Here is a 13534-nt window from a genome sequence, read left to right as displayed (position 1 = left end):
AAGGACACTTGGGCTGCTTCCATAATTGGGCTATCGTAAACAATGCTGCTATAAACATAATGATGCGTGTATTCCTTTTAATTAGTGTTTGTGTACTTGTTTTGTAATTATCTCGTAGTGCAATTGTTGGATTATAGAGTAGTTTTATTTTGACCTTATTGAGGGATCTGCATACCATTTTTCACACTGGAGGCACCAGTTTTCATTCCCACAAACACTGCACAAGGGTTCCTTTTTCTCCACATCCTCACGAACATTTGTTTTTTGTATTTGTGATTTTAGCAATTCTGACAGGTATGAGGTGCTATCCCATTGTAGTTTTGATTTGCAAACTGATCATGACTTATGTTGAGAACCTTTTCATGTGTCTGTTAGTCATCTGTATATATTTCTTAGAGAAATTTCTGTTCATGCCTTCTGCCCTTTTTTTTTAATTGTATTATTTGTGTTTTGGGTGTTAAGTTTTATAAGTTCTTTATATATTTTGGAAACCAACCATTTGCAAATATCTTCACCCATTCCATAGGTTGCCTTTTTGTTTTGCTTATTGTTTCCTTTACTGTTCAGAAGACTTTTATTTTAATGTAGGCTCAATAGTTTATTTTTCCTTTTTTAACCTTGCTTCAGGAGACTATCTAGAAAAGTTGCTATGGCTAATGTCAGAAAAGTTACTGCCTGTGTTTTCTTTTAGTTTTTTCTTTTTTTTTATGGCTTTAGGTCTCACATCCATGTCTTTCTTCCATTTTGAATTTATTTTTGTGTATGGTATAAGAAAGTGATCCAGTTTTATTCTTTTGCATGTTGCTCTCCAGTTTTCCCAACACCATTTATTGAAGAGACAGTTTTTTTTCCAATTGGATATTCTTTCCTGCTTTGTTGTAGATTAGTTGGCCATATAATTGTGAGTTCATTTCTGGGTTTTCTGTTCTATTGATCTGTGTGTCTATTTTTGTGTCAGTACCTTACTGTTTAGTTTATTATAGCTTTGTAATATAACTTGAAGTTTGAAATTGTGGTGCATCCAGCTTTGCTCTTCTTTTTCAAGATTGCTTTGGCTATTCAGAGTCTCGTGTGGTTCCATACAAATTTTAGAAAAATGTTTCTAGTTCTGTGAAAAATACAGTTGATATTGTGGTAGGGATTGAATCAAATGTATAGACTTCTTTGGTTAGTATAGACATTTTAACAATATTCTTCCAATTCATGAGCATCGAGTGTCTTTCCATTTCTTTGTGTCATCCTCAATTTCTTTCATCAGTGTTTTAAGATTTTTGGTGTACAGATCTTTCATGTGTTTGGTTAAGTGTATTCCTAGGTATCATTTTTTATTTTTGGTGCAATTATAAATGGGATTGTTTTCTTAATTTCTTTCTGCTTCATTATTGGTATATAGAAATGCAACAGATTTCTGTACATTGGTTTTTGTATCCTGTGACTTTACCAAATCAGTTTCAGTTCTAGCAGTTTTTTAAGGGAGTCTTTCAGGTTTTCTCTATATAGTATCATGTCATCTGCAACGAGTGAAAGTTTGACTTTGTCCTTAGCACTTTCGATGTTTTATTTATCTTTGTTGCCTAATTGTTGTGGCTAGGACTTGCAGTACTGTGTTGAATAAAAGTGGTAAGGGTGGTCATCCCTGTCTTGTTCCTGACCATAGGGGCAAAGCTCTGGGTTTTTGTTCATCAAAGATGATGTTAACTGTAGATTTTCATGGATGGTCTTCATTATGTTGAAATATGTTTCCTGTAAACCTACTTTGTTTAGGATTTTTATCCTGAATTGATGCTGTACTTTGTCAAAAGCTTTTTCTGTAGCTATGGAAATGGTCATGTAGTTCTTATAATTCTCTTACTGATATGATGGGTCACGTTGATTGATTTGTAAATATCGAACCACCATTGCAACTCAGGAATAAATCCCACTTGATAGTGGTGAAGGACTTTTTTAATGCATTGTTGGATTTGTTTTGTTACTATTTTGTTGAGGATTTTTGCTTCTATGTTCATTAGGGATATTAGCCTGTAGGTGTCTTTTTTTGTGATGTCTATTTCTGGGTCTGGTATCAGGGTAATACTGGCCTCAGAGAATGAATTTAGAATTTATTCTTCCTTTTGTATTTATTGGAATAATTTGAGAAGAATAGGTTTTGACTCTTCTTTAAATGTTTGCTGGAATTCACCTGTGAAGTCATCTGGTCCTGGACTTTGTTTGTTGAGAGATTTTTGATTACTGATTCAATATCATTGCTGATAATCAGTCTGTTCAAATTTTCTATTTCAGTCTTGGTAGTTTATATTTTTCTGGGAATTTATTCATTTCTTACAGGTTGTCCAATTTCTTGGCATATTGCTTTTCATGATATTCTTTTATAATTGTATTTCTTTGGTGTTGGTTGTTATTTCTTCTCTCTCATTTGTGATTTTATTTGAGTCCTTTCTCTTTTTTCCCCCCCAGTAAGTCTGGCTAGAGGTTTATCAATTTTATTTTTTTAAAAAAATACTCAGCTTCTGGTTTTATTGATATATATATATATAATTATATATATATAATATGTATTATATATATATATTATATATAATAATATAATATAATAATATAATATATATAATAATATAACAATTATATATATATTATATATATAATTATATATATAATATATATATAATTTTCTGTAGCATTTATTTCTTCTTTTAAGATGTTTACTTATTTTTGAAAGAGAGAGAGAGTGTGAGCAGGGAGAAAGGCAGAGAGAGAGGAAAGAGAGAATCCAAAGCAGGCTCCCTGCTGCCAGTGTGGAGCCCTACACAGGTCTCACTCTCAAGAACCATGAGATCATGACCTGAGCAAAATTCAAGAGTCAGATGCTTAACCGACTGAGCCGACTAGGTGTCACTCTATATGGTTTATTCCTTCTCTAATATTTATTTTTTCCTTCTTTCTGTGTGGGGGATAAGCTTACGAATCCCTGAGCTTACGCCAATAGGTTAACAAGGCATAAAGAAATACAAAGTAACAGAATGCTCACACCTGAGTTCAGGTAAAACATACTGGCACTCCAAGAGTATGGGGGTGCAAAGACACCACGAGAATGGGGAGGCGACCAAAGTGCCAGGAATAGGGAGGCCCAAAGTCACCCCAAAACAGGGAGTAGGTGCAGAGCCCCCCAAAATAGAGGAAAAGGCCTGAAATAGAAATGGCACAAAGGTGCTCAATACATAGGAATAAAAAGATAAGATATTCAGGGTGAAAGCACCCTACATTTAGTACTATAGCAGAAAGTGGCTTGCATAGAATATGGTGCTGCAGGCAAATCAGCCTGGAAGGAAGATGATTAACAAAAGAAAAGGTGTCTTGTTAACCCTGAGGTTATTCCCCTTATCTGTCTCATCCTTTAGGCTGGCAAAGATAAACAGGCTCGGCACCTCCTGTCTGCTGTTAACAACCATCTGCCCGGCGCCGGAATTTTGTTTTATATTGACTCAAACCCCAAACACTGTATATCTTCAAAACCCCCTTTTTCCTCTCATGTCCCCAAGTTAATGTTCATAGTTTGTGTTTCTTTGTGCACATTCATCACATTTGTAAGCCTTCATATCTGAATAAACACGGGGCAAGGACCCTTATTCAGGGCTCTTACCTTTTTCCTGGACATTAGCCATCTCTGGCTTTAATCCTGCATCTGCTTTTTGCTGGCCAGAAGAGAACTTTAGACTTAAAGTCTACGATGCTTCTGCTGGTTTTAACTTTTGTTGTTCTTTTTCTATCTCCTTTAGGTCTAAGTTTAGGTTATTGATTTGAGATTTCCCTTGCTTCTTGAAATATGCCTGTAATGTTATAATGTTCCCTCTTTGAACTGCTTTTGCTGCATTTGAACAGCTCTATTTTCATTTTCATTTGTTTTCTTGCAGTTTTTTTTATTATTTCTTTATTTCCTGGTGGACCCACTCATTGTTTAATAGCATGTTATTTACCCTCCATGTATTTGTGGTATTTCTAGATTTTTCTTACAGTTGATTTCTAGTTGCACAGTGTTGTAGTAAAAAATGGTGGATGGTATGATTTCGATCTTGATGAATTTGTTGAGGCTTGTTTTGTGGCCTAATACGTGATCTATTCTGGAGAATATTCCATGTGTGCTTGAAAGGAAGGCATATTCTGCTGTTTTAGGATGAATGTTCTGAATATAACGGTTAAATGCATCTGATCCAGTGTGTCATTCAAAGCCATTGTTTCCTTGTTGATTTTCTGTTTAGATGATCTATCCATTGTTGTAGGTAGAGTGTTAAAGTCCCCTGCTATCATTGGATTATTATTGAGTAGTTCCATTTTATTTATTATTAACTGTTTTATGCATTTTGGTGCTCTCCTGTTGGGTATAAATATTTACAATTGTTAAATCTTCTTGTTGAATTGTCCCCTTTATTATTATATAGTGACTCTCTTTGTTTCTTGTTCCAGTCTTTGGTTTAACATCTATTTTGTCTTATATAAATACTGCTCCTCCAACTTTCTTTTGACAACTATTTGCATGGTAGATGTTTCTCCCTCCCCTCACTTGCAATCTACAGGCGTCTTTAGGTTAACATGAGTCTCTGTAGGCAGCATATACACAAGTCTTGTTTTTGTTTTGTTTGGTGTTGTTGTTGTTAACCCTTTCTGCCACCGTATGTCTTCTGAGTGGAACATTTGACCCATTTACATTCAAACTAATTATTTATAGGGTTGCCTGCGTGGCTCAGTTGGTTAAGCGTCCAATTTTGGTTCAGATCATGATTTCATGGTTTGTGGGTTTGAGCTCTGCATCAGGGTCTGAGCTCTCAGCACAGGGCTGGAGTCTGCTTCAGATTCTGTGTCTCCCTTTCTCTCTGCCCCTCCCCCCTAGCACTCTGTCTCTCTCAAAAATAAACACTAATTTTTTTTTGAAAACAAAAACAGAGTAATCGTTTATAGATAGGTATTTATTGCCATTTTAATACTTGTTTTGTGACTGTTTCTGAAGATTTTCTGATTGTTTCTCTCTTTCATGGTTTGCTGGTTTTCTATAATGGTATAATTAGATTTCTTTCTCTGTATTCTTTGTATACTTATTAGTAGTTTTTGATTTGTGGTTGCCATGCGTTTGTATGTAATGTCTTCTGCATATAGCAGTCTCTATTAAGTTGATGGTCGTTTAAGTTTAAACCCATTCTTTACTCAGCTCCTCCCCAGGTTTTAGGCATATCGTGTCATATTTTACATCCTTTTATTTTGTGAGTTCTTGGTTTTTTACAGAAATAGTTATTTTTACTGCTTTTGTATTTTTGACCTATATACTGTCACTTTTGATCTTTCCATTCAGAGTCCCTTTTAGTATTTCTTGCAGGACTGGTTTGGTGATCACAAACTCCTTTAGTTTTTGTTTATCTGGGAAACTCTATCTCTGTTTCTATTCTGAATGATAAACTTGGTAGACAGAGTATTCTTGGCTGCAGATTTTTCCCATTCAGTGCTTTGAATATATCATGCCACTTCTTCTGGTTCAGAAAGTTTCCACTGAAAAATCCCTGATAACTTTATGGGGTTTCCCTTGTATGTTATTATCTTCTGTCTTGCTGCTTTTAAATTTTTTTTATCTATCACTGTATTTTGCCAACTTAATTACCATATGTCTTGGTGGGATCTGCATTTGTTGAATTTTTTGGGAGTTTGCTGTGCCTCCTGGATCTGGATATTTATTTCCTACCCCAGATTAGGGACATTTTCAGCTATTATTTCTTGAAAAAAAATTTATGCCCCCAAAAGGGGGAAGAAAGAGAGAAAACTCTCTTCTGAGACTTGTATACTACCAATGTTACTATATTTGACAGAGTTCCAGAGTTCCCTAAGTCTCTTTTTGAGTTGCATATTTCTTTTTTCTTCTGTCCATCTTGATTACTTTCCATTACTCTTCTAGGTCTTTAATTCATTCCTCTGCTTCTTATAGCCTGCAGTTAATTTCATCAAGCATGTTTCCAATCTTGTTTATTACCCTCTCCATCTCTTATTGGTTCTTATTTATCTCTTTAAGGATCTCACTGATGTCTTCCATTCTTTTCTTAAGCCCGTTGAGTATCCTTATGCTCTATCATTGCTTTAAATACTCAGCAAGGCACGTTACTCAAATCTGTTTCACGTAGGTCTCCAGCCATGGCCTTGTCCTGTTCTTACATATAGGAGAAATTTACTGTATTCTCATTTTAAGTCTCTGTGCCTATTTTGTGTTTTTGCAGAGTCAGCTGTGTATCCTGTTTTTGAGGGTAAAGGCCTTATACAAAATCCTGTAGTGCCCTGTCATGTGGCATCCCCTATTCCTCAGGGCCTGGCACTTCCAAGAGTGTCTCTAATGTGTGCTGCGTGTTCTCTGCTGTTTTGTCTTGGCCTCTGTATCCTTTAGGCCAGTCATCTTCAGAGCTTCTGTTTGTCTCTTGTGGACAGTGGTTGGTCCCTGGTCTGAATGTGGCAAGTTTTAACTAGGTGTGCTCTGGTTTGGCCTGCTTGTGAAATGAGCCCTATCAACATTGCCACTGCAACTGAGGTTTTGCAAAATTTCTGGGGATGTTGTCAAGAGCTTGCGCTTGTTTTCTGGGCAAGGGGGACCAATGAGGTGGGACTGAAGGAAGTGTGACTGGGAAGGACAGTTCCACTGAAGCATGAGAAGGTTTAGCTTGGTATAAGCAAGTTAGTTAGTGAGTGTTGGCACGGTGCTGATTGCTGTAGGTGGCCCTGTGCTTATGCTGAGGGGCCAGAGGTGGAAGTGACACCCGCCAGTTCCTTTGTTCCTAGAGAGGAGTTTCTCTGTGAATGTTGCCTCTCTGGGACACTCTCTGAAATGAGTAAATAACCTCCCCAGTGTGCACCAGGTTCTCTTCAGATCACTGTTTTCACCCTTTATATCTGCACGCTCTTTGCCTTGCCTTGTCTCCAACTGTGGTCCCAACGCCTCTGAGCTCTATCTAAGGCAAGCCTGTTGACCTTTGAAACTCCAGGCTTTAAGCCCTGCTGGTTGCAAGAACTCAAAAAATTTGGGCTCTCTAGATTTCCAAGCCAATTGCTATAGGAATTTTTTTTCCTTGTGCTTTCTCCTGTGTGTTAGTCTATCTCTTGACCTTCTCTGTGATCATAGCTCTCTCCTCACCACAATGACCATGATCTATTTCTCTCCAAAACCATGTCTCCCCACTTCCTACCTTCTTCATTGTGGCCTCTTCTCTATATTTAGTTGTGGAGTTTGTTCTGCCAGTCTTCAGTTTGATTTCTAGGGTATTCAGGATGACACAATAATTATCTAGTTGTATTTCTCGAGACAAGGAGAGCCTAGCATCCTCCTACTCTGCTGCCTTCTCCCCCTTCTCTAGATACATACCTTTTCATCTCATAAATAATGTGAAATATTTTCTCCCAGTCAGTGGCTTGCTTCTGTATTTAAGTATCTTTCCATGAATGGAGTTTTAATTTCAGTAAAGTTGAGCCTTAAAGTTGAAATTTTGCTTTTTGTAGGTGTTTTGCTATTGTATGTTGCATAAATATGTAATAGATTTTTTAAAATTGATCTTCTTTTTTATTTTAGAGGGAGAGTGCAAGTGGGAGAGAGGGGCAGAGGGAGAGAGAGGGAGAGAGGGAGAGAGGGAGAGAGGGAGAGAGAGAGAGAGAGAGAGAGAGAGAGAGAGAGAAAGAGAGAGAATATATATCTTAAGCAGGCTTCACACTCCATGAAGGGCTCATTCTCACAACCATGAGGTCATGACCTGAGCTGAAATCAAGAGTTAGATTCTAAACTGATTGAGCCACTCAGACACACTTATACTGATCCTTTATACTGAGACTTTGCTGATTTCACTTATTAGGCCTAGTAGCTTTTTAGATTTGTTTTGCATTTTAAGAATTCATTCAGATTTGTTATTTATAGAATTGTTAAGAACAAATAGATTTTAATCATGTTAGAAAATGTTACCACTCAGGTTTTATCAGGACCTGTTAAAAATAAAATTTAAAATAGCAAAAGCATTAAAAAAAGAATAAGAAGAAAATAAATTTCTTTAATTCAGTTACTTAGAAGTAGAGTTTGAATTCTGATTTTTAAAATTTGCTTGGGAGGATATCTAATCAGTTCGTTGAATCCTTTGTGTGTCATCTAATGGCTGCTTTGTGTCAGTTATCCAAGTCTCTCCCAGTAATAGGTCTCAAAGACACAATACAGAAATATGCTGAGTCTGTAGAGTCTCTAAGCCCAAAAGTATGCTCCAAGTGAGTGAAGACCCTTGACATGAGAAGATTATATGAGAACATAATAAAAAGAGCTCTAGCTGGGGCATTTACAAGAGCTAGACTGACACATTAAATCTCTTGAGGCCCTGAGGAGAAGCTAGAGTAACAGCTAAGAATCTTTCTGGGTTACAGCTTTCTATAGTATAAAGAACATTATTAAAAGGATACAGGGTTACCAGGTAAGGTTTAAATAATTATGGCTAATATATAAATAATTGGTAAATTATGGTTTAGACTTTATAGTTTTGTAAAATTATAATTTATTTTGTATGTAGAGCCTTATATTTGTGAACCCTAAATTTTAAGAACGTATAATCTTATAAATGGAAATTTTAAATTCCTTCTTGATATTAAATGGATGCCTACATACATTTATAGTATAAGCTGTAGGGCAGAAACGGAATCCGTTTCCACTTGAACATTATGGCAGATGCCTCTAGAAACACTATAAAAATGACTAAAATATATGATGCTGGAATGCCTAGTATTAAGTTGCTGCTGATTCTTCAAGTAGTAAACAGTGAGGAATAAGATGTGTAGCTTTTGAAGTGACAAGAGCTATATCTAGTCACTAGGGTACTGTTGAGAAAATATCTGCTCAGTGCATACAGTATATTGGTGTTTCCCCATAATTTATCTGAAAACTTACAATGTGACTAGAGCCTAGTGAACAGAGAGGAGACTGGGACTAGATGAAATTAGTTAGGAAACAAAGAGCATTTTCCAGATGAAGATGAGGAAAATGGGTCTTATCCTATATATAAAGAGTAGCCAATAAAATTTTAGTGATAGGATGACATGGCCATGTTTGGGTTGGAGGATTAATCTTTTTGTAATATCAAATCATTAAAGCAAACTGGACAAAAGAAGAGGAATCAAGTTTGAATACTGGGTTGCTGAACTGAACCTTTAGAACAAAGGCCAGGACAAATAAGTAGAATTAAATTGATTCATTGGGTGAAAAATCACATAAAAACCTGTGATTTCTAAAACTACACTAATTGCTTAAAGCTAGCTATACTTAAAAAAACCACTGATTGAGCTATTGGGACTAATTCTTTGGAAACTCTAGTGGGTGGTGTCCAACTTTAGGAGAATTAAAAATTATTAATGATTAAGCTCCACTTAATTTGTAAATTAATGGCATTCCAGTGAGATGTATAGTAAAACTTCATCAGGTTAAAAAATTAATTGCCTAATCTTCTTTATACTTTAAAAATAGTTTATTTGAGAACATAAAGTGGAAATCCAGATCTCCAAATGTATTATGTTATTTTCATTCTGAACTAATGGTTATTATCATTAATTTTGTTAATTCCACACTTTCCCAACTTTTATTTTGAATTGAGGTACTGGTTTTTATATATCACACTTGCAAAAAATAAAGTATAATAAATGTCCACACTCTTTCATATTGTTTAATACAAAAGTCATATATTTTGTGTTTTATGGTTTTGGATGACACATTCAAACTCTATACCACTCTACGCCAGAAAATTCTGAATTTCTAGAATTAAATGGGTAATGAAAAGGGGTGGGGATATGGGAGATACTTTAACTCTTAACAATTAACTATGCAAACTTGGATATGTAAATAGATTCAATGTGATGTTCTACAGGCTTCTATTTGAAACAGCCCTGATTTCAAATCTGTGGACATTGAATTTTGTAACTTTTGGGCATGGGAAAAGAGTACATGGAAAGGGAGGCCATGTAGAGAAATGGCAGGTGGTTCCTTCTGGGGAAGGAGAAGAAGAATGGCTGTTCTTATTAACCCTACTATCCTCTTTCCCCAAACTCCAAGGTTTTAGAAAATGTACATCTCCTAACCATAAAATGTATTAAAATTATGGTCAGTGTGCTAGAAATTTTAGAGCTACAGGATTTGATTCATTCCTGAGTATACCTAAAATGGACAGCTTTCATGTAACACAAAGTTGTAGCTGAATCAGGACAAACAGGGAAAGCTCAGTTTTACCTTAAAACTCCTGGCTCCTTAGCTGTGCCTACTCACTTAAGAACCTCAAATAAAGGCACTCCATATGCTATGTAACTGAACTTTCTGCACTTCATTTAACACATTATCATGGGGTTCCCTTTAATTATATAACACTTCCTTCAAATGAAGGACACTTGGACAGATTGAGCTCTATATTCCTGTGGTCAAACCACTTCTCATTTTCCATGTATGTGTCTGGCTTTTATTTATGTCAGATCATTTATTTTTTGGTTTTTATCCAAGCTCCAAGCACATTAAAGACTTCACTTTCTTCTAGGTTTTCATGTAATACATTTTGACTAGCTAATCCAATTCCTTTAACATTTTTAGTAGCCATTTATAAACTCAGATACTACTTACATTAATATTGGATCTCGGTTGGGTGTGTACTGGTATAGACATAATTACTTGATGGCATAAGAGGGGAAAGTCATCCTTGTTCTCATTCTACATTCACAAAGTAACCTGGTTACAATTTGACTTGACTAACAAAGAGAAAATGTTTTGGTCCACAATTTGAAAATCCAGTCGCCTTACTTGGTTGAGATTATGACAATTTACCAAAATATCATTCTACATACAAAAAAAAATTGTACTTGTCTGCCTCTTGTGTGGTCTTGGGCTTGCATTGGCTGGTGAAATTTGGGTGGAATTAACATATGATCTGTGTCATTCTCCATGTTCTATCTTGTGTGACTGGGGTAATCGTGAAAGTATCCATTGATAGGGGAGGTGCCAAAAGCTTAGAGCAGCTGGGAATGCTAAACACAGCCCTGGAGAGCTACCTGAACCCATGGTGAAATTTGTGTGACTGAGAAGTTAACTCATTAAGATACGCCACCGATATTTTGCAGTTGTTTTGACTAGAGCATACGCTAGCCTATTCTGATTCATACACCTGAAACTTTTTGATAGTGATATTTAACAGTGTCTATTGATACGATGATACTTTTTAAATTAAAAAATGAGGTTGCTGAATTTATGATTACTTTATATGTTTCTATGTTTTATATACTTTATGCTAACTATATATTAATGTATATTTTTTTCAGAGAATGTTTAGAGGTTATCTTCAATCACTTTTTATAGTATTATTTATTTTCCTCTCAGTATATGTCTACTAGCTTCCTCCCATACATTTTCATTAAATATAAATCTCATATTAATACAGCTTTTTCCAAACCAAAATAATCACTCCTCAGAAGCAATTACTACATCTTTTTATAGAAATACAACTATAAAATAAAGATGGGAAAGATGATCTTACTTGGCTGTTCTCTTTTCAGTGATGAAGCCATTCCTAGAGCTTCATTGTTGAGTTGTTAACACTAAACCCAGAAATTGAGCATTACATTAAATTCTCAAGAAGATCATTTTCTTTTTTTTAATTTTTTTTTAACGTTTATTTATTTTTGAGACAGAGAGATACAGAGCATGAACGGGGGAGGGTCAGAGAGAGGGAGACACAGAATCTGAAACAGGCTCCAGGCTCTGAGCTGTCAGCACAGAGCCCAACGCGGGGCTTGAACTCACGGACCGCGAGATCATGACCTGAGCCGAAGCTGGCCGCTTAACCGACTGAGCCACCCCAGCGCCCCTCAAGAAGATCATTTTCTTACATACAAAGTTATAAAATGTTATTACTTTAATATAAACACACATGCTTTTTGGTGTTTTGTTTTTAGGCAGCTTAATTTAATTACCTACATCTTGCATGCCTCTTAATTTCACTTTAATATTAAATCTACATGTACAGAAAGCACAAAAATATGTTAAAACACGAAGCATATTCACTTGTAGTATCGGGGCTCTATCACACATACGGAAGGGCTTACTTAAAATTCATATAGAAATTCAGAACCTGACCAAATGGAAACTTGTGTAAAATGGAACATTAGAATAGGGGGAGAAATTTCTCAAGGGATTCAACCCATTTGTGTCGATGGGAACTTTGAACATAGAACTTAGAAATAGAACATGAAACCTTGGTGAAACTTCACATAGTGGCAACTTTTACATGATTTCTTTTCCTTCCAAATAAAATGGTGATCACAACCATGCTTTCTTCTTTGCATGATTGCCAAACTAAAGACACGGGGAGTTGAGGTTTACTGTATAACATTTTCAAAAGAGAATCAAGGATGGATATTGAGAGTCAGAAACTCCCACCTGCCTAGATGCCCACAGGCATATGCATGTTTGAGGGCTGTAGTGAGGCAGCTTGTAGTAGCAGAACATAGACATCCACCATAGCCAAAGGCTCAAGAAAAAGATGGAGAAAGGGCAATGTAGGAACAGGGCAGGATTATTGAGTATGGCTAAAGATGCCTGTTAGGAGGACCTCTTAACAGAACTCAAATGCACTATAGGAATGGAGGTAGTGAGCAGAGTAGAGGAAGGGCAAGATAAACAGGTTAGTGCAAACCATCCCCTAGCAGTTCACTGTAGTTCTGCAGATTGGGCAAAACAGTTCAGAGACAGATGCCGGAGTCACAATAATAGACCAAGAACAGGGAACAAAGGATGTGAGTGGCAAATGAGAAGGTTATATGGACACATACCTGAGACATGCACCAACCCATATGGCATCTCTGAATGTTCCTCCACATTGTCTGTGGGAGAGCTGGAAGGAAATGGATATACGGCTCACTTGTCCAGGATTTGAGCAGGTATCCATGAGAGCCTATTAAAACAGTTAGGGATTATGTTGAAGAATTTTTTCCCCGAAGCTAGATTTCTTAGCTTGATATCCCAGCATCACTAAGCATTTGTGAGTCCTTTGTGAAAGTTAAATAAATTTTTTCCACCTCATTCCACCTATCTCCTGAAGGTAGTGTAAGTTGGACTTATTCCCTAGGTTGGCATGACTAATAAATATACTTGTGGTTATAAAATAGTACTTTCTGCTGCTGCTAAAACTTTTATTATTAATATGAAATAATCACCATTTTTCTAAAAGGCAATAAGATAGGAAATGGGTACATATAGTCCCTTGAACACAGGTCTTTTTTATTTGTATACATATATATTTATATAAGTAAAGAGTACATATATACATACAGACAGCAACACTGATCATGATTGCATTTTAATTTTGATTTTTGGGAATATCAGAGAAAATTCAATGGACTTGATAGTATCTATTTGTATTTAATGAAACACTATTTGCTATTTCTTAGATCTTTTACCACTCAGCCACCTCCATCTGGTTACCTTTATTTTCTTTTAGGCAATGAGTTTCTTTAAGCTTCA

This window comes from Neofelis nebulosa, chromosome 1 (assembly GCF_028018385.1).
Source record: "Neofelis nebulosa isolate mNeoNeb1 chromosome 1, mNeoNeb1.pri, whole genome shotgun sequence".
Lineage (NCBI taxonomy): Eukaryota > Metazoa > Chordata > Mammalia > Carnivora > Felidae > Neofelis > Neofelis nebulosa.
The sequence above is the reverse complement of the archived record's forward strand: the minus strand, read 5'-3'. Positions refer to the sequence as shown.